This window comes from Cornus florida, unplaced genomic scaffold, assembly GCF_030987335.1.
Source record: "Cornus florida cultivar Cherokee Brave unplaced genomic scaffold, ASM3098733v1 CherokeeBrave_3.0.0_Hap2_Chr03, whole genome shotgun sequence".
NCBI lineage: Eukaryota > Viridiplantae > Streptophyta > Magnoliopsida > Cornales > Cornaceae > Cornus > Cornus florida.
This window is the reverse complement of record NW_026775573.1, coordinates 15655297-15679419: the sequence shown is the minus strand read 5'-3', so window position 1 is coordinate 15679419 and position 24123 is coordinate 15655297.

Here is a 24123-nt window from a genome sequence, read left to right as displayed (position 1 = left end):
GAAGGCAAATGGAAAGTGGAGGCTATGTGTGGATTTCACCGACCTTAACAAAGCTTGCCCGAATGACAGCTTTCCTCTCCCAAGAATCGATATGCTCGTTGAGGGAATGGCTAGACACGAACTATTAAGTTTCATGGATGCATATTCTGGATACAACCAGATATCTATGTACACCTCAGATAGAGAAAAAATGGCCTTCATCACTGATAGAGGTTTGTACTGTTACAAAGTAATGCCGTTTGGGCTCAAGAACGCTGGTGCAACATACCAAAGGCTAGTGAATGCAATGTTTAAGCATCAAATTGGTAGAAACATGGAGGTATATGTTGATGACATGTTGGTGAAAAGCTTAAAAGCTGAAGACCATTTGACTGACCTGTAGGAGACATTCGAGGTACTTAGGAGGCACGAGACGAGAAGATGAAGAGTTACCTACAAAAGGTGAAGGAATTAAAGAATCACTTCCAAAGATTCTCAATTCATCAAATACCACGAGAAGAGAATGGGAAAACAGACGCTTTAGCCCTGTGATACCCCTCAGATCCGAGATATGGGTTGATCAGGCCCATACCCAAACCCGAGGGAAATCAAACAATTAAAGTATTTTAAAACGAACACAGATGAAAAAAATGATATAAGAATAACTATTAAAAGCTGAACAGAATACTAATATAAAATCATCAATAGCCTGATAAAACTTAATAAAATCCAACTTCCAAAACTTCCATGAATTACAACTCGGGAATCCATCTAGTGGACCCCTAAATAAAAATCTCAACTGAAACGTAAACAACTGACATAAAACCAAATACTAAAATATGGAAGGACATCCTACGTCGTCAGTGGAATGAATGATAATCCTTGCACAGCACGATCAAGCCTAAGACTGGAACCGTCCGATACCAGAAAAATAAGAGTGGGTCAGGCCCACGAACAAGTTCTAATCTAACTACAATCCATACAGTGACCCGATACGCAGATACACCTAAATACCTCACAATATTTATCTAGTCCATACATAAATATATCCACACTAGAGGACCTTCACTGGACTATAATGGGGTCTCAACCTGAGTAGAAGGTAACATGCAAAAATGCACCCAAAGATGGGCATGAATACCTAGACCTAATAGGGTACACCTCAACCATCACATCCAGCTATGCATCCTAATGCATATACTGTAATACCCCGTATTTTATTAAAGAGTTTAGTTTATTTGAATTAATTAATGTATAGATTTCTTTACCATTCTTATATTGAGTTCATTTAATTGTGCATGTATTATTATTAATAATTTTATTTGTTGATTATGTTTAATTAAGCAATATTAGTTAATTAAAGTATTATATTTGTGTTATAAAGTATTATGATGATATAATGTATTCTTATGTAATAATAATAATAATAATTATAATAGTTTATTAATAATAATAATAATAGTTATAATAATAATAATAGTTATAATAATAATAATAGTATTAAATCTTAATGCCATGATGAAATTAGAGATTATGATAGGATTTCATTAATGTTTATGGGTAGACTTAAAGCCATATGGTTGGGAATGTGGTTAGTTAAATGTGAAATTAGATATTTGTAATATTTATATTATATAAATTGTATATAAATTAGTTAGCCTACCTTAGAAGGAATGGAAGGGAGTTAGAAAAAGTTATAACTTTCAGTGAGCCATTGTAAAAGTGTAGAAAGGAAGAGAGAGAAAGAAAGGAGCTTGGACCGGTGTAGGAGAAATTTACCCTACTACGCGCAACCGGCGGATTTATTTTAAATCCAGAAGGCAAGTTATTATCTATTTTTCCCCTTTGAATCCATAAATTAATTGTTTAAATTATTTAGATTATGATGGAGCATTGAGAGCATGCTTAGATTTTAATAAATGATTATTTTTTTTAGTTTATTGAATTAATGAATTTTTAATTATTTAGGATGATAGATAATTAGTTATTATCCTATAAAGTTCAAAATAGTTAAAAATAATTCCTTAAGGTGTTAAGGATTTTTTTATAATTTTTAGGAATTTTTCGGGCATTTTCTGCAATTTCCGGCGACCTTCCGGCGAGTTTTCCGGTCGCCGGCAATGGGGAAGATGACCGGAGTGATCCGGTGTGTTGCGGCGTACTGCAGGTTGGTGCGCGCGCACATCCTGGCCATTGGGAGTGTTAGATTGATCCGGTGCATCGCGGTCCATGTTAGCGCGATACACCCGGATCAATAACCGTTGGATTAGGTGTAAGATGATAGATGGATCCGGTGTAGCGCGCCTGCAGTAAAGCACATGCAACCAACGAATCAGGATCCGCCACGTCTGCAGGAGCCTTCAACGCGCGCGTGGACGATGCCACGCGCGTGGAGGCGCGTGTGCGCGCGTGAGAGAGTGAAAAACATAGGGCTGCGCGTGGGGGAGCTTAGGGCGGCGCGTGAAGGGCCCTGTCAGCTGCTGGAAATTACCAGAATACCCCTAGGGCCTGTTTTGTAAATTCCAGAATCTTAAACTTGGATTTTTAGGTACTGTGTTGGTATTTACGGGTTTAACGGGTCACGAAATTATTATTTTAATACCCGTTAAGTATTATTATGGCCGATTAATATTTCTAAACCTTAATTGGCCCGTTTACCGTACGGATATGAATGTGATTCATTTAACAACATTACTATAGATGCTGTTATTATTTTATTAAATGGTATTCAGTAGTACTGTTAATAATGTCACGGTTATCGTCATATAAATTATCCATTAGATATTATAGGATATTTATACTGTTAATCATATATCAACCATGATTATTATGCTGTGTGCATTTTGTTGGTAAAATATATGCTTAATGTGACTTTTAAGATATAACAACCCTTATACTAATATGTCATGAGATAATTAACAATATGCTAATAAATCATTAATTAAATATGCAACTCTATATTTAATTAAATATGCAAAATAAAGCAATAAAATAATAATAATATGCAAGGAATGAACCTGGACCGAGGCTAGTATTGGATACTATGTCCTTAAGACAGATTCGCCCCGCTATGGTGCTAACGGACTCAGTGGCGTCTATCTCCCAGGATACAACGGTCTACATCCACCAGTAGCAGCACTACAAACTCGTGGATACGGCGAACCTCCTCCGTGTAATACTCTCTCTGACTCAAAAATGCATCTATGCTATATAAATGCTGAATTGGGTGCAATTCGAATCAAATGGTTCGGACCAATCTTAATATGGCTCGATGAAATTGGATTAGGGTCTAAGTGGTTCGGACCACTTAACCTATGGTTTGAACCCACTTGGGTTGGGTTCAAGTCTAGAGAGGGAGATAGAAGAAAATGAAAATGAACCAATTGCAAATGATCTAAAGGGGGGTATTTATAGAAACAGAAATGCCTTTTCGGATGGGGTGCGTCTTTTCATCATTGGACACAACTATTGCAATAGGTTGCAATGGTTCACATGGTGTCTATTCACCACTAGACACATCCATTCCAATAGGTTGCAATGATTCACATAGTGTCTGTTCACCAATAGACACATCCATTCCAATAGGTTGCAATGTGCCTTTTCGAGTGGGTGCAACTATGGGTTATGATGGTTCGGAAAAAGGTGTAACCCTTTGGAAAAAACTAAAAGTGGTTTTTTAATTTAAAAGGTGTAACCCTTTAGAAAAAACTAAAATATGGTTTTTTTAATTTAAAAGGTGTAACATTTTAGAAAAACTAAAAAGTAGTTTTTTTTTTAATTCAAAAAATCAACCACCCAAAAACCCCACTCATTTGTGAAACCCATTTAAATAAGCCCAGCCCAAAATTAGGCCCAATCCAAAATTCTAAAAAAGAATAATCTGGACTTTACAATTAGGCCCAAGCCTAAGCCCAAATCCTAAACTCAGCTTATTTAAATTTCAATTTGTTTCAACATTTTTTTCATGTGGGACAAACACTTCCCACATTTTGCATACCCATTTAGGCTTATCAAAACACCACACTTTGGAGCTAATTTCTCATTCATCCGGAAATGGATTTCAGAAAGTAAATATACCATGTTCATCTCCTTGCGGAGAGAAACGCGCTTGTCTAGAGATCCGTAAAAAAATTATTAGCGGAATCTATTTCAAATCTCATCCAAAGTTTATGTTTTTAATGCCCCCGTTTCCAACAATCCCCCACATGAATGGAAATTTGCGTAAAATGCAAAAGATGATCATGCAGACATTAGAGAGAGTATAATCGAAAAGTTATTGCATCAGGATAGGTGGCTTTTGGCTTTGAACCTTCCCTAGTGTATTGCTATCGGATTTACTGGCTAACCAGTGAACGCGATGTCTTGAACTTTTCAGCCGTTTGTGTAAACCAAGACAATAACAAACACACAGTAGCTTTCCTCACAAAGTTAGTTCTCATTGTTATGTTCATTTTGGCCCTGAACAAGTCCTGGTATTCAATGAGTGCTCTAGAAAACTTAGCTTTTATAGTTCTCATAAAAGCGTCCCTACTTCACACTCATATAGGTGACTTCTTATTAAGAGTATCCTACCAAACCCCACTTGAATTTTCAAGGTATAAGAGTCATTAAAAGCGTAGCTTATCCTGATCATCGCTGTAGGTAGCACTGTCTCATCATAGAAATGGGTAGAAGATTTATATCTTCCCAGTGCTTCTGGTGAGTCACTCAGAATTTCTGTTGTCCCTTTGAACCTAGATCTTGGGATCTCCAGTCAGCTAGGTTGGGTTTCCATTAAGGTGACTCGTTAGCTTTCGGCTTTAAACCTTATTCCCCTCGATGAACTGTACAATTGCTCTCTAGTACAACCTTCAATTTTATATGTGGTCACAAGGTTGTGTTTAGAAATATTACACTCTGCAGAGATTTCTCCAGGTGAGAGCAACTGTATACTTTGTGCCCTAAAATTGCTTATTGTTAGCAATATCATTTTCTTTAGTGGCACAGGAGTAGACTTACTTTGAATTTTCCTCTAGGTGAAGTTTATTGACTTCCCTATTTGATTTATTCAAAGTTTCTAACTTTGAGTTATATTAAGAACATAGAACTACACCTTTAATATAAAAGACATATCCACTATTGGATTTGAAGTCTTTAATATCCCATATCCAGATTGCATCACTGTTACACCTCCAATTTAGTTAGATACCTCGATCTATGCAATATTGGATTTAGGGTGTATCTCAACTACCCAATTTATTGTTTTTTAGTGATCCGATCCTGGATTGAAAATGTGCAATTAAACACAGTTATTAAGATGCCTTGTAATCTCAACCAATGATATACTTTGACTAGTATTTATATTTGAGATTTACATCTAAAAAAGTTAGCTAGGCTTTTGTTATCATAACTAGTATTATCTCAATCTCACTCTATTGAGAATATACTATGTTATTAGATGTTAAATCTTCCATATCAAATATACTAATTAGTATATCATTAATTTTTTTTTTTTTTTTTTTTTTTAAGGCATACAATGACTTATACATCACATTTATGTCATTGTCTTGGTACTAACTTTAATTCACTCAAGGACTTATAAGCTTGCACACTTTACTCTTCAACTAGAACAAATAACTCAGCTCTTCCGCTGGAAAAAGAACTTTTCTAGTTGTTCCATAATATTTTCCTCATAGGAAACAACATGCACTATTGTTATAATACTATAAATGATTTTTGGTTCTATCCAAAATTTCTTAGGATTAAGAACCCTACATTTATAAGTATTTCTTATTTGGTGAGGTAACTCATAGCAAATTTTATCTATGGACAATATCCCCCCACAACTTTGAGATAATCCTGAAATTTTATATATGATATATTTCTTATGGTTTTCTAACTCTTGAAATACCATATATTAAATATTTCACCTCATCTACCTTTCCAAGGTTCCATATTCGTTTCTCAACAAGCATATATAATAGTCTCTAGTGCATATGTACTCACTTTATCTTTAGCATATTCTTATAATAATTCACCGATATTACCGTGAATTAATGCTAAAGATATTAATTACAATGGGCTCTAATTAATATTTGCTTTTACTTCTTTTATATTTGTAAATTGAGTTATTCATGTTTAGGTTCATGTTAAGTCAGTCATATTAACATGTTATAACATTTCATGTGTCACACATCACATAACTCAATCATTTAAGCAAATAATTATCTTATTATTTAAGCTTTAGATACAATCACCACAGAGTGAGCACTCACTTCTTAACTATCATTACTAGTCAAAAGTGAGTTCTTAACTATCAATACTAGCTTAGATTAAGTACACTCTTCTCATATCTCACTACTAGGTTATGATGAGCACCCACTTTTTAGCTATTATCGCTAGCTTGAAGTTAAGTTTGTTTAGCTATCAATTCTAGTAGTTCATAGTTTTAGTACACACTTATCTAAGTAGTCTACCTTGGTAGTAGAGTAATTTGTTTTGAAGAATATTCTTCAAAAACTACTACTTTACAAGTAATATTATTCCCTCCTACATGAGCAGATATGATGTATAACTCAAATAACTTATGGCTAAAATGGCTACTCATCACCATCGTGTTTTTTTACTACCAAGTTGAGAGCTAGAACCAACTAACAGATTTTCCATCTTCCTCTTAGGTTCTGTGCACCTCATTAATCATTTTAGCTTATAGCTAAGCTACCTTGTTTGCAACTCAGTAACATTTTAGCTTTTAGCTAAATTGTACATTAGAGTTAACTAGTTTGATTTAGCTTGTCTCAGTGTACTAGCTTAGTGTATCCATAACATTAAACTCTTTAGAGTTATCGAAAAATCTTTTCTTATTTAGCCCATTCACAGTTATACGTGTCTTAGACACTAGTATAGATCTTTCTCCCTTGACTATTGGAAGAATTGACATACTTAAACTAATCAATTTTTGTCTGTTGTATTAAATACACAAACCAGTCATGAACTCATACAAAATTAATAATATCACACATTAAATAAGCTATATTGTAAAATTAAATTACTACGTACACTAAGTAATTCAACTACATATCTCAATATTATAATTTCAAATAATAAACTTTTGTAAAAATAATATTGAATTTGCATAACAATATAGTTTCATATTATATCACATGATTAATTATATCACATAATTAATTTTAAGAAAAAAAGATCTGTGGCTCATTCTCCAATAAACATACTAGAAAATTAAGACCAAAAGATGTAGACGTTCTAGCCTACAAGAAAATGATATGCACTGATGTTATAACCTATCAAAGGTTTTATGTAACGATCCACTCCATCACACAGTATGATGTTGTCCACTTTGGGATCAAGCCCACACGATTTTATTATTGGATTTTATCTCAAAAGGCCTCGTACCAATTGGAGATAACACCACTACATAAAATCACTTTACCTTTCCCTTACGTAGGTGGTGTGGGACTGTGCACCTGTAACTTGATCAATATGATAACATGTCAACGCCTCTTGCACCCGCCCACGGCACACCCGCCCACAAGGTTGCCACATTATAGGTCTCACTTTAACTTTCTTAAGAGAAAGTACAACCTTAGTTAGACATCCCCATATTTTTAAGAATTTATAAGAAGGTTTTCGAATTTTTTATAATTCATATGGTGTCACATTTCTAAGGTTTCATCTTTGCTTCGTGGCAAATACACATAACGGTATCTTGTGCAACCAATGATAAAAGTAACGAAGTATCTTTTTTCACCTCTAGTTGATACATGTTTAAGGTAATGTCATATAGTTCATAATATCATATTATAAAATTAAATAATTCAACCAATATTGAATAATTCAATAATCCACTTATATAACATGCTTCAATTTCACATAATATTGAATGCATTAATATTTAACATATTATCATATAATAATGTATATAACATTATTTTATCATATCTCAACTATTAGTATAATATCTACTTGTTTATATCTTAAATAGAAACATATAATAAAATCTATGCAAGGAAAGAATCTGTCTTAAGATTGTTGGTAAAATATATGCTTAATGTGACTTTTAAGATATAACAACCCTTATACTAATATGTCATGAGATAATTAACAATATGCTAATAAATCATTAATTAAATATACAACTCTATATTTAATTAAATATGCAAAATAAAGCAATAAAATAATAATAATATGCAAGGAATGAACCTGGACCGAAGCTAGTATTGGATACTATGTCCTTAAGACAGATTCGCCCCGCTATGGTGCTAACGGACTCAGTGGCGTCTATCTCCCAGGATACAACGGTCTACATCCACCAGTAGCAGCACTACAAACTCGTGGATACGGCGAACCTCCTCCGTGTAATACTTTCTCTGACTCAAAAATGCATCTATGCTATATAAATGCTGAATTGGGTGCAATTCGAATCAAATGGTTCGGACCAATCTTAATATGGCTCGATGAAATTGGATTAGGGTCTAAGTGGTTCGGACCACTTAACCTATGGTTTGAACCCACTTGGGTTGGGTTCAAGTCTAGAGAGGGAGATAGAAGAAAATGAAAATGAACCAATTGCAAATGATCTAAAGGGGGGTATTTATAGAAACAGAAATGCCTTTTCGGATGGGGTGCGTCTTTTCATCATTGGACACAACCATTGCAATAGGTTGCAATGGTTCACATGGTGTCTATTCACCACTAGACACATCCATTCCAATAGGTTGCAATGATTCACATAGTGTCTGTTCACCAATAGACACATCCATTCCAATAGGTTGCAATGTGCCTTTTCGAGTGGGTGCAACTATGGGTTATGATGGTTCGGAAAAAGGTGTAACCATTTGGAAAAAACTAAAAGTGGTTTTTTAATTTAAAAGGTGTAACCCTTTAGAAAAAACTAAAATATGGTTTTTTTAATTTAAAAGGTGTAACCTTTTAGAAAAACTAAAAAGTAGTTTTTTTTTTAATTCAAAAAATCAACCACCCAAAAACCCCACTCATTTGTGAAACCCATTTAAATAAGCCCAGCCCAAAATTAGGCCCAATCCAAAATTCTAAAAAAGAATAATCTGGACTTTACAATTAGGCCCAAGCCTAAGCCCAAATCCTAAACTCAGCTTATTTAAATTTCAATTTGTTTCAACATTTTTTCCATGTGGGACAAACACTTCCCACATTTTGCATACCCATTTAGGCTTATCAAAACACCACACTTTGGAGCTAATTTCTCATTCATCCGGAAATGGATTTCAGAAAGTAAATATACCATGTTCATCTCCTTGCGGAGAGAAACGCGCTTGTCTAGAGATCCGTAAAATATTATTAGCGGAATCTATTTCAAATCTCATCCAAAGTTTATGTTTTTAATGCCCCCGTTTCCAACACATTTCAGAGAATAAATGGACTGTTTAAATTATGTCGCATTTTTATTATATGGATGTGTTGCCATATAAAACCATGTGAGCTGGTTAATAAGTTTAGACTCATTTATACCTTATGCATTCGTTGCGATAGACAGATGTGTGGCTGTCGGGGTATGTGGTTTAATATTATTGGCATGTGTTGCCTAATTGATATACTTAGTATATTTATTCATATTATTGGCATGTGTTGCCTAATTAGCATACTCAATATATTTAGTATTATTATTGGCATGTATTGCCTAATTGTTATGCTCAGTAACTCATTAGTACATTGAGATGCGTTATTACTGTGTAGTCTTTACAGTCTGTGTTGTCAGTACCGTGCACCATGTATAATAGCTGATTTCCCGGGTAGGGAAAGGAGACACTTAACCACCTAGTGTGAGTCTAAGTGATCACCGTTTATTCTGGTTGAGGTCATGTTATACATTGGATAGTTCCATTAGGATGTATACAGATATAGTACTCATCCGGATATAAATGATTAATTTATTTGATTCTCTGATTTGGGTCATAGTAGAGAGGACTTGCTCGTGGGGTTGACCCACCATTGTTGTTATTTCATGATACGGTCAGTACCCGTTCCAAGGTTGAGTTAGCAGTGAGGGACCACCATCCGAACTCATCTACTCTTACGATCCAGTTCAGGGTAGAAGTTTTATGTATTACTTCAGTTTCAGTTTTTATTTACTTTTGACGTTGAACTTTCAGGTTTATATTTAGGGATCCTTGACATAGGATTTCCAAGTTGTAATGGAGCACTGTATTAAATAAAGGATGGATAGATGTTGTATTATTTAGTGTTCCTTTCCTGTCTAAATTATTTTATTATCATCATTTTGTATTCCATGCTTGTATATTGCCAATTATTTTTGATATCCCTCGTTTTTCGTGTATAAGCCTGATCAACTTATGCGTGGAAAATGTGGGGGTGTTAGAGTTGGTATCAGAGCATTCCAGGTTCGAGTGTCTTAGGGATCTGTGATTACTATACTTCCGCGTTGTGTATTCTGATAATTAGAGCCTAAGTATTAGGGTTTTTTGTATTCTTTTAGTCGGTCCATTATAATGTACTGACGTTAGATTTTTCTGAATTTAAAAGAAGAATGTCTCGGCGTGGGACAAGGAATGCGAACCGTCATCGCAGTATTTCCCCAACTCAAAATGAGAATCAGGAATTTTCCCCTCAAGTTGCTGATATTATTGCACGAGCTGTAGCAGCCGAAGTAGCATCTGCTCTACGAAACCAGCAACCTCCTCCGATAGTACCTGTTCCTGAACCAGTGGCACAGCTGTGATACCCCTCGATTCTAGAGCCACGGGTGATCAAGTCCGAGCACAGATCCGAGGGATATCAAACAATTAATATTTAAACAAACATTGGAATACAAGATGAATTAAAAATAAATAGATAAGCTGAAAGGAAAACTAAATAATAAATTCTTATTTAAAAATCCTCAAATAAATAATGATTAAAATCCCATAATAAAATCCTCCAATCTTCTGATACCAGTAATTAATTAAACTACAACTCGGGAATCCATACTGTGGACCCCTAATAATATCCTAACTGAAATAACTGAATCGAAATAAAAATAATAAGTTACTAATGAAGAAGAGTCCTACGTAGAGTCGGAAGAATGAATAGCTGTCTCTGCTCGGCACGAACAATCTCTAAGACTGGAACTGACGAACACCTGAAAAATAATGGTGGGTCAGGCCCACATACAAGTTCTAATCTACTACATCCCAAACAGAGACCCGATACACGTACACATCCTAATTAATTCAACAATAACTAAATAGTCCATATATAGATATATATACACACTAAAGGAACCTCACTAGACTATAGAGTTGTCTCAACCTGAATAGTAGGCAACATGCAAAACGCACATATAATGGGTATGAGTACCTAGACCTACCAGGGTACACAACCACACTATATCTAGCTACACATCCCTGGCAATATACGCACCCTAACCACTGATCCTGAGACTCAAGCTCATATCATGGCATATAATTCTATATGTAAAATCCATCATATCCAACCATCCAAATAAACTATCCAATTATTATTTCAATAATATGTCATCCAACTATTTCGTTGACCTGACATGAATAAGTAGGACTTAACACTGTGGTTAATCCGTTCCCTTATTAAAAATAGGTAGGACTTAACTCTTAAGTTAATCCGTCCCTAATATGCCCCCATCCCATAATGGTGCATTAATCCATATCACAACCAAATAAAAGTTTCCAATTCAAGGATAATGTAAATAATATTTACATTTAATAATCCAAATAAATATGATATAAATCTTATATATATCCTTTGCATTTACTTAAGCAAAAATATCAATTCTAATTAGCATGCATTTAATTTACATCACAACAAATTAACATGCATCTCGACTAAATTGTACATCTCCATGTTCTAATTAAATTAATTTAAATCTAAACAATTGATTAAAATAATTTAATCCAACAATATTTAATTAATTTATCCTTTTAAAATTAATTAAATTCCATACATAGCATGTAAACTTAAATTATGCATTCCAATTCAAGGATAATGTACTTAAATTAAATAGATATTTAATTCAGATCCATCATTCAAAAATAATAAATACTAATTTAACATTCTAATATTAATCAAAATAACATTTAAAAAAAATATTTAATGCATAACTAAGTATTATTATTATTATTTCATGTACAAGATTTATTTCTAACCCATATAGCATATCAGATTGTAATTGTTGCTTGTTTCCTCCTCGTACAGCGTGTGAACCTTATGAAAACAATGAAACTTCAATTTAAAGAAAATAGCAAACTGATACATGATTCATATCACTTTGTAATGCTTTGTTTTCCTTCCCCTCGTGTGGCGTGTAGTCTTATGAAACAATGAGATTTAAATTACAATGAAACAAAACTGATATACCACATGTTTCCTTACTCGTTCGGCGTGCGTACCTTATGATGAGTTACCAATTTTGATTTTTCTATCTATCACACACAGACACACACACAGACTGATACATACGAGCATCATGTGAACAAAAATTTAAACACTACATAAACACATAATGGAAACCATAACTCAAACATATGCATCGATTTGTCAATATTAAAATTCATTACAAACCTATTATTAAAACACATGAACTGAAATTTTCAAATAGACCCATGTAATTAGATTCAATTAATTTATTTAAGAACCTAGAATTAATCTAGCATGCATAGGGTACGAATCAAAGGAGAAGAGAAAGATTAAAACTTGTCTTTAGGGATTAGATAAAACCCTAGCCTCCTTCTTCCTTTTCTCTTCCTTCCTCTTCCTTCTTTCTCTCTCTAAAATATAGTACGTAATATATTTCTAACCTCTTTCACCACCCTATAATTATATATTTATAGGCAAATAAAATAACCCTAATCCTTTTCCCAATCCAAGCCAAACTAATAATAAAAACAAAATAAAATCTAAATACCAAAAAGGTAACTAAAATATATGGTACGTATAATCTATGTGTAATCCTTTTTATATGTAATATATAAATATATATGACTTTCCTTATATATATATATATATATATATATATATATATATATATATATATATATATATTTATGTATTTATTTATTAAATATACATATACATGGGTAATTATCCGTCCCCATTAAACCCCTTATCCAAGTAGTCCATGGAGCCCAATTGGTTGGTCCATTACTACTATTCATATCCAATTCCTTAAAAATATGAAAATAAAAATAAAATAAAATAATTAAATTCCTAAATAAATACACACCATCACACAATTTCATTTAAACAATTAAATCAATTAACACATTTAATAAATAATTAAATCAATTAAACAAGTAAACAATTAGCCAAGAAATCAACTAAATAATTAAATGCAATTAAAATAATTTTTAAAAAATACCGAGACTATCCTTTTAAAATCAGGGGTATTACAGCAGCCAATGTCATGGGACAAAACTCGTCACTCGTTTATCAGAGGGAATCCACCATCGTTTGCGGGGTCCACAGATGTCTTGTTAGCAAATCGGTGGAAACAGGAGAGCGAGCGTCATCTTCGGATGGTAATCTGTACCGAAGTGCAGAAACAAATGCTAGCTACGTTTATGCTGATAGGCAATGCATTGCAGTGGTGGGAGTCTATTACCACTATCAAAGAGAGGACCAGATTGACTTATGCTGAATTTCAGACTCGCTTTGATGACAAGTATTTTCCTATGTCAGTAAGATCAGCGATGAAGACTGAATTTCTGGATCTGCAACAAGAGGATATGACCGTGGCTGAGTATGAACAGAAGTTCATTAATTTGTCATTATTTGCACCAGAGGAGGTCAATACGGAAGAAAAGAAGAGAGACCGCTTTGTGAAGGGGTTGATATGGCCGATTAAAGTGGTGATCATAGGTAGTCCTGCATATACTACTTACATCCAGGTGGTTAATGCCGCTTTACAACACTGCCAGATGATGAGTGATTACTGAAAATCCAAGGGAGATAAGCGGGCTAACCGAGACTACCAGACAGTGGAGAAAGGAAGTAGCAGTGGTACCAAGTCCAATGATCGGGGCAGATTTCAAGGACATCAACCTTGGAAGAAAAACAAAGGAAACCCAGATGTGCCGAGGGATGGAGTCCCTAATCAGGGTAGACAAGGTGGGGTACCTCAGACCGGACAGGAACAGTGGTCGGGAAATCAACAGAGAAGGCAGGCAGGTCCTTTTACAGGACGTTGTTATCACTGTAGAGAGATTGGGCATCCGGCCAAGATGTGTCCCAAAGCTAAGCAAGGACAGTATGGGCAGCCGAGACCTAATCAGCCATTACCTCTACCGGCCCCACCGATGCCACGTGGGCAAGTTCAGAATTTTCCGGCACTTCCAGCACCACCATTTCCTCCGGGACAACCTCCACAGTAGTTGCATCATGGCAGAGTTTATAACTTCATGCCACATAATGCGCAGGCTCCTTAGGCTATTGAGGGTATGTTTTCTATACATGGTAGAACTGCTCGTATACTGTTTGACACTGGTGCATTACATTCTTTTGTGTCTAGATCTTTTGTTATCTTATCTGGTATGACAACTCAGTTATGTGACCAACCCTCAATATTTATACACCATTGGGAGTTGGCGCAATTTTACGAGAGTGTAGCGGTGATATCTTTATAGATATGGGCCGGCTTCGATTTCTTGCAAATTTGTTAGTGTTAGATATGCATTCGTATGATGTTATACTTGGGATGGACTGGTTATCTCAGTACCATGCTCAGGTTAACTGTTACGAAAAGTCTATTGTATTTGCTATACCAGGACAGGAGATGTATCTTCTTGTTGTACCACAACCTGATGGAGGGCCTAACACTTATTTATTCGTTCTTGAGGAACACTCACAGGAAGCGACTGCGGTATCTCTTGACAGTATTCCGGTAGTACAGGAATTCCAGGATGTATTCCAGGAAATTCCAGGCTTGCCACCGAGTCGAGAGATAGACTTCGTCATTGATTTAGCTCCAGGCACTACGCCTATTGCTAAGGCGCCGTACAGAATGGCACCAGTGGAGATGCGAGAGTTAAAAGATCAAATTCAGCAGCTGCTCAGCCAGGGATTTATTCGCAGGAGTACTTCACCATGGGGCGCACCAGTACTGTTTGTCAAGAAGAAGGATGGATCTCTTCGTCTTTGTATTGATTACAGAGAACTGAACAAGGTCACTATTCGCAACAAGTACCCGTTGCCCAGAATTGATGACCTGTTTGATCAGTTGAAGGGAGCTACTTACTTCTCAAAGATCGATTTAAGGTCTGGTTATCATCAGCTACGAGTCAGAGAACAAGATGTTCCAAAGACAGCATTTCTCACAAGGTGCGGATCTTATGAGTTTCGTGTTATGCCTTTCGGTTTAACGAACGCTCCAGCTGTCTTTATGGACTTGATGAATAGAGTATTCAGAGAGTACTTAGATCAGTTTGTCATTGTTTTCATTGATGATATTCTGGTTTACTCTAAGTCGGAGAAGGACCATGCCAGACATTTACGCACAGTGTTGCAGACACTTCGAGAACATCAGTTGTTTGCGAAGTTTGAGAAGTGTGAATTTTGGCAGAAAGAGGTCAAATTTCTGGGTCATGTAGTGTCAGAAGAAGGGTTAGCAGTAAATCCAGCCAAGGTTGCGGCCGTTATGGAGTGGGGACAGCCTACCTCACCGACAGAGATTCGCAGTTTTCTGGGATTGGCGGGGTATTATCGCAGGTTCATCCAGGGATTTTCCAAAATTGCAGGTCCACTTACTCATCTGACTAAGAAGAATGTACCATTCATATGGGATGATTCTTGCCAGACTGCTTTTGCTGAATTGAAGAGTAAGTTAACTTCTGCACCTGTCTTAGCCACACCTCAGAGTGGAATCGAGTATTTAGTATTTACCGACGCTTCTCTGAAGGGTTTGGGTTGTGTGTTGATGCAAGAAGAGCGACCAGTTTCTTATGGGTCTAGGAAGCTTAAGCCTCGTGAGCTTAATTACCCGACTCACGATCTAGAGCTCGCAGCAGTGGTTTTTGCCTTGCGTATTTGGAGGCATTATCTTTTGGGGGAGACTTTTCGATTGTTTAGCGATCATAAGAGTCTATAGTATTTGTTCACACAGAGGGAACTGAATATGAGACAGCGCAGATGGTTGGAGTTCGTGAAAGACTATCACTTCTCTATTCAGTATCATCCAGGAAAAGCGAATGTTGTAGTAGACGCACTCAGCCGCCGACCCTATGTCAGCCTTTCAGCTTTGTTTGCAACAGAGTGGGATGCTTTGAAGACTGTTGATAAGTTAGCAGACGCTTTTATGGCATGTGTGGTATCATTCATCAGGTCATTCAAGCGCAACTCTCAGATCAACAGTGTATTGATCGGGTTTCGAAGTTAGCCTCCGGAGATGTTCCTTTTTATTCTATAGGGACTGATGGAGGATTGAGGTACAATGGACGTTTAATTGTACCATCAGTTGATAATTTGAGAAATGTTGTGATGAGAGAGACACACACTTCTCAGTTCTCTGTACATCCAGGGGGAGACAAGATGTATCAGGACATGAAATGCCAGTTTTGGTGGGCCGGCATGAAGAGAGATATAGCTATATTTATCTCTAAATGTAGCACCTGTCAGATGATTAAGATTGATCATCAGAGACCGCCAGGATAGCTACAGCCACTTCCCATACCAGAGTGGAAATGGGAGAGTATTTCTATGGACTTTATAGAGGGATTACCTACTTCACATCATAATCACAACTCTATTTGGGTCATTGTTGATAGATTGACCAAGTCCGCTCATTTTCTGCCTGTTCGTTCAAACTTTACGTCAGAGCAGTATGCTAAGCTTTATATTGCAGAAATGGTGAAACTTCATGGCGTACCATTGTCCATCATATCAGATAGAAATCCGAATTTTGTATCAGGATTTTGGAGGAGCTTTCAGCAGGCTTTTGGTACAGAACTTTATCTTAGCACTGCTTATCATCCTCAAACAGATGGACAGACTGAGCGAGTTAATCAGATTTTAGAAGACATGTTGCGGGCATGTGTTCTTGATTTTAAGGGTAATTGGGAGGAATATTTGCCGCTGTCAGAGTTTGCTTATAACAATAGTTATCAGAAAACTATTGGCATGGCACCATTTGAGGCTTTGTACGGTAGACCGTGTAGGTCTCCTGTCTGTTGGCTTGGAGTTGGTGAGAAAAGCTTCCTGGGTCCTGAATTTATTAAGGACACGTCAGAAAAGATCGCTATCATTAGGGATCGGATGCGTACAGCTCAAAGCAGACAGAAAAGTTATGCTGACCGTCGAACTCATGTTTTGGAGTTTAAGGTTGGTGATCAGGTTTTGCTTAAGGTTTCTCCCATGAAGGGAGTAATGCGGTTTGGGTCCAAGGGTAAGTTATCGCCTCGTTTTGTGGGTCCTTTTATGATTACAGATCGGATTGGGGCAGTAGCTTATCGTTTGGCTCTACCAGATAATCTTCATAGGGTACATAATGTTTTTCATGTATCTATGCTGCGAAAATTTCTATGGGAAGAAGATCGATATCAACACATTGATGTGGGTGAGATTGAGTTGCAACCCGATGCAACCTATTTGGAACAGCCTTACTGTATTCTCGATCGTAGGAATCAGATACTGCGCACGAAGACTATTCCATTAGTACGTGTACAGTGGAGTCATCATAGTGCTACAGAGTCTACTTGGGAACGGGAAGATATTATCCGTGCCAAGTATCCAGAGCTCTTTAATACAGGTATGTAGTGAATTTCGGGGACGAAATTCCTTTATTAGGGGGGGAGAATGTAATACCCCGTATTTTATTAAAGAGTTTAGTTTATTTGAATTAATTAATGTGTAGATTTCTTTACCATTCTTATATTGAGTTCATTTAATTGTGCATGTATTATTATTAATAATTTTATTTGTTGATTATGTTTAATTAAGTAATATTAGTTAATTAAAGTATTATATTTGTGTTATAAAGTATTATGATGATATAATGTATTCTTATGTAATAATAATAATAATAATTATAATAGTTTATTAATAATAATAATAATAATAGTTATAATAATAATAATAGTATTAAATCTTAATGTCATGATGAAATTAGAGATTATGATAGGATTTCATTAATATTTATGGGTAGACTTAAAGCCATATGGTTGGGAATGTGGTTAGTTAAATGTGAAATTAGATATTTGTAATATTTATATTATATAAATTGTATATAAATTAGTTAGCCTACCTTAGAAGGAATGGAAGGGAGTTAGAAAAAGTTATAACTTTTAGTGAGCCATTGTAAAAGTGTGGAAAGGAAGAGAGAGAAAGAAAGGAGCTTGGACCGGTGTAGGAGAAATTTACCCGACTACGCGCAACCGGCGGATTTATTTTAAATCCAGAAGGCAAGTTATTATCTATTTTTCCCCTTTGAATCCATAAATTAATTGTTTAAATTATTTAGATTATGATGGAGCATTGAGAGCATGCTTAGATTTTAATAAATGATTATTTTTTTTAGTTTATTGAATTAATGAATTTTTTATTATTTAGGATGATAGATAATTAGTTATTATCCTATGAAGTTCAAAATAGTTAAAAATAATTCCTTAAGGTGTTAGGGATTTTTTTATAATTTTTAGGAAATTTTCGGGCATTTTCTGCAATTTCCGGCGACCTTCCGGCGAGTTTTCCGGTCGCCGGCAATGGGGGAGATGACCGGAGTGATCCGGTGTGTTGCGGCGTACTGCAGGTTGGTGCGCGCGCACATCCTGGCCATTGGGAGTGTTAGATTGATCCGGTGCATCGCGGTCCATGTTAGCGCGATACACCCGGATCAATAACCGTTGGATTAGGTGTAAGATGATAGATGGATCCGGTGTAGCGCGCCTGCAGCAAAGCACATGCAACCAACGAATCAGGATCCGCCACGTCTGCAGGAGCCTTCAACGCCCACGTGGAAGCGCGTGCGCGCGCGTGGACGATGCCACACGCGCGTGAGATAGTGGAAAACATAGGGCTGCGCGTGGGGGAGCTTAGGGCGGCGCGTGGGGGCACGTGAAGGGCCCTGTCAGCTGCTGGAAATTACCAGAATACCCCTAGGGCCTGTTTTGTAAATTCCAGAATCTTAAACTTGGATTTTTAGGTACTGTGTTGGTATTTACGGGTTTAACGGGCCACGAAATTATTATTTTAATACCCGTTAAGTATTATTATGGCCGATTAATATTTCTAAACCTTAATTGGCCCGTTTACCGTACGGATATAAATGTGATTCATTTAACAACATTACTATAGATGCTGTTATTATTTTATTAAATGGTATTCAATAGTACTGTTAATAATGTCACGGTTATCGTCATATAAATTATCCATTAGATATTATGGGATATTTATACTGTTAATCATATATCAACCATGATTATTATGCTGTGTGCATTTCAGAGAATAAATGGACTGTTTAAATTATGTCGCATTTTTATTATATGGATGTATTGCCATATAGAACCATGTGAGCTGGTTAATAAGTTTAGACTCATTTATACCTTATGCATTCGTTGCGATAGACAGATGTGTGGCTGTCGGGGTATGTGGTTTAATATTATTGGCATGTATTGCCTAATTGATATACTTAGTATATTTATTCATATTATTGGCATGTGTTGCCTAATTAGCATACTCAGTATATTTAGTATTATTATTGGCATGTATTGCCTAATTGTTATGCTCAGTAACTCATTAGTACATTGAGATGCGTTATTACTGTGTAGTCTTTACAGTCTGTGTTGTCAGTACCGTGCACCATGTATAATAGCTGTTTTCCCGGGTAGGGAAAGGAGACACTTAACCACCTAGTGTGAGTCTAAGTGATCACCGTCTATTCTGGTTGAGGTCATGTTATACATTGGATAGTTCCATTAGGATGTATACAGATATAGTACTCATCCGGATATAAATGATTAATTTATTTGATTCTCTGATTTGGGTCATAGTAGAGAGGACTTGCTCGTGGGGTTGACCCACCATTGTTGTTATTTCAGGATACGGTCAGTACCCGTTCCAAGGTTGAGTTAGCAGTGAGGGACCACCATCTGAACTCATCTACTCTTACGATCCAGTTCAGGGTAGAAGTTTTATGTATTACTTCAGTTTCAGTTTTTATTTACTTTTGACGTTGAACTCTCAGGTTTATATTTAGGGATCCTTGACATAGGATTTCCAAGTTGTAATGGAGTACTGTATTAAATAAAGGATGGATGGATGTTGTATTATTTAGTGTTCCTTTCCTGTCTAAATTCTTTTATTATCATCATTTTGTATTCCATGCTTGTATATTGCCAATTGTTTTTGATATCCCTCGTTTTTCGTGTATAAGTTTGATCAACTTATGCGTGGAAAATGTGGGGGTGTTAGATATACGCTCGTGCCCATATCGTGGTGCCATATCATATATATAAAGTCCGTCTAACCCAAGGTATGCCATTTTATTGTTTATTGAATTGACATAAGAATTTTAATCCAGTTTAGTCGTTCAACTTACTCAGTCGATCTGACTTAAACACAACCAACATTTAATCCAGGTAGTCATTCAATTTAATCAGTCGATCCGACTACACACAAACACAATTAATCCAGATAGTCTTTCAACTTAATCAGTCGATCTGACTAAACAAGGTTTAGGATTCAATATTTTACAATCCTTCCCTTAAATCCAATAGGTTAGGTTTATGCGTTTTGAGCTAAACCATCCCTAGTATGACACCGTCCCATACCAGTTCATACCATCTTCCACAACCATGTAATTGGCAGAATCTATTAATTCAGCAATTAAAATTCCACATATATATATATAATCGTTTAGCGATTTATAATCCAAAACCAATATCCAAGTATTTGCAATTAAATCCAAGCATTTAAACCATATAGTTGTAAGGAATGATTTCATAATTCAACAACTAACATCCAGACATGCATAGATCAAATCTAATATATCATTGACTCTATCATGCATTTAAAATCCATTCCATAATCATATTATAGTCCAATAAATTGTTAAAATTATTCTAAACAATTTAATTCCTTCCATCTGGTAACAGCGTACTAAGTTGCGTACTTGTACTCTGTTTTATTCCTTTCAACACAGGGCCGTACACTAATCCATAAGTCTAATTTATTAACTTAAAAACTTCTCCATGCATCTAAAACTTAATTTAGAATCATGTTTTAGCATCCTAAATTTTCAAATTAAAACTAGACAATTTATTACCTTCCGGCCGTCAACCGCATAGAAAGTTCACTAATTTTCTACTGTTTGTCCCATAGACTTAGAGGTCAATTTTAATCAATTTATGGTCTTAATGAAACCCAAAATAAACTATCTAATCCCTCTGTAAATTCCCAGAGGTTTCAAAACAATTCCAATGCTCCAACAGTAGCAGGTAATTCGTAAATAAATAAATAAATAAATAATCAAAAATGAAATTACAAGAGAGGCTGCTCAATTTTTGGAAAGAGCAGGCACTTTTAGAGCCTTGAGCCGGCTCCATTACTTCATGGAGCCGGCTCTTTACCTAGAAAAGATGAGGGAACCGGCTCCCTCATTCCATGGAGCCGGCTCTCTCCCCTTCTGAGAGCCGTCTCCAACCTTTGCAATTCCTGCGACTCTCTGCTTTGCTTCCGGTCACTTTCCACCTCTACCAGCCTTTCTGTTTGGCTTTAACACTGATTCTAAGAGTCTTCTTAACCCCCATTAACATCTCCATGGTTGGTTTAAAGTAAATAAAAACAAGCACAGTAAACCAAGTTACAACATAACTGATCATGCTTTAAGGAACAAAACTGGAACAGATAAGAACGAATGTATTTCAGACCAATTTCTTAGTCAACAGATAGTGCAAGTTTAGCATATAATAATCATGTAAGATCAATTTAAGACTCAATTAATTCCCTAGAGTCTAAAATTATAACCGGACTAACAAGCTTTTCCAAGAAAACTGAAAATAGAGATGTACAAATTTTGTAATAGATTTGATTACAACCTAAACAGATTATCAGTATCATACCATTAATATGTAAGTTTTTAATTTATAATTTATTTAACCCTAGAGACTATCTAGGTGCACAGAACACAAGCCAACGGGAAGGAGGAAGAAAAGAACTTACTTTTGATTTCAGTTATGAAATCCCGGCGTCGTGTCTACTGTTCCGGCAATACGAACCACTATAAAGCCTCCTCTGGTTCTAGTAAACCCACCACCACACCTCCTTTGTCCTTCCTTCTCCTAGGTCCGACCCTGAAGCCTCAGTCAGAAACCTCACAAACTTGCTCTGCTCTCTCAAAACCTTACTCTGTATCTCTCTGTGTTTTGCAGAACTAACACTTTGTTTTTCTCCCAACCCTAAACCAACGTGATCACTGTATTTATAGGCGTAAACACTAAACCCTAATCCTTGTTTAATTACAGCCCTATCGTATAACTCCAGTCGATCGGCCCATATAGTAGTCTCTGTTAAGATGCTCACGTAACTTCTTAGGGAACCCTAGTTAAGTAACGGATCATTTAATACTACAATTACTCAATTAATATAAAAACACAATTAATCAAATAATTTAAAACACGTAAAATAATTAATTCAAAAATCATCAGTTAATAAATAAATAAATAAAACAAATAATCAATTAAATAAACAAAATTAACAAATAAACAAGTAAAAATGCAATTTAAACAATACATTAAATACCAGGAATATCCTTTTAAATCTAGGGGTATTACAAGCCCGGCTAGCTACTGCATTGAACCTGAGATCAATAAGAATATACCACTGGAATATTTGGACGAACCATCTATATCTCAGGAGAGACAAATTGAAGTGCAACAAGCGATATTGAGTGTGGAATGGGCAGATCCTATCATCAGATATATCAAGGATGGGGTGCTACCAACAGACCGAGCAGAAGCTCAAAAGGTCAAGATGCGGGCAGCTAGGTATACGCTTATCAAAGGGGTGCTCAACAAGAGAAGCTTCTCTATGCCGTATTTACGATGCGTTTCTAGCGAGGAAGCTGACTACATTTTAAGGGAGATCCACCTAGGAGTTTGTGGAAACCATGCTGGGGGTAGGTCACTTGCTAACAAGGCCATCCGACTAGGATACTATTGGCCCACCATGCAAAAAGATGCACTTGACTTCGTTCAAAAGTGCAACAAGTGTCAACGATTTGCCAACATCCCGAGACAACCGTCAGAGGAGATGACTCCCATGTCAAGACCATACCTCTTTCCCCCTTAAAAGAATGAAGGGTCAGCTTCATCTTCTTCCCTCGATAAAAAGATGAGGGGTTAACTACTTCCCTTGTTAAAGGGTGAGCTGAGTGAAGCTCATATTAATCTACTTCCCCTGTTAAAGGGTTACCTGGGTGAAGCTCGTATTAATCTACTTCCCTTGTTAAAGGGTGAGATAAGTGAAGCTCATAGTAATCTACTTCCCTCGTAAAAAGATGAAGGGTTAACTACTTCCCTTGTTAAATGGTGGGCTGAGTGAAGCTCATAGTAATCTACTTCCCTCGTAAAAAGATGAGGGGTTAACTACTTTCCTTGTTAAAGGGTGAGCTGAGTGAAGCTCATAATAATCTACTTCCCCTGTTAAAGGGTGACCTGGGTGAAGCTCGTATTAATCTACTTTCCCTGTTAAAGGGTGACCTGGGTGAAGCTCGTATTAATCTACTTCCCTTGTTAAAGGGTGAGATGAGTGAAACTCATAGTAATCTACTTCCCTCGTTAAAAGGTGAGCTGGGTGAAGCTCATAGTAATCTACTTCCCCTGTTAAAGGGTGAGCTGAGTGAAGCTCGTATTCATCTACTTACCTTATTACGAGTTACGTGAAACTCGTCTTAATCTACTTTCCTTATTAAAGGGACGAGTCGACTAAAGATGTCAATAAAATCAAGTATAAAATAACGGTAGCATGCTAGCAGGGCAGCTTGCCAAATAATTGGAGCATGCCAATAGGGCAGCTTGCCAAATAAAGGCAGCATGCCAGCAGAGCAGCTTGCCAAATAACGGCAGTATGCCAGTAGGACAACTTACCAAATAAAAGCAGTATGCCAGCAGGGCAGCTTGCCAAATAAAGGCAGCATGCCAGCAGAGCAGCTTG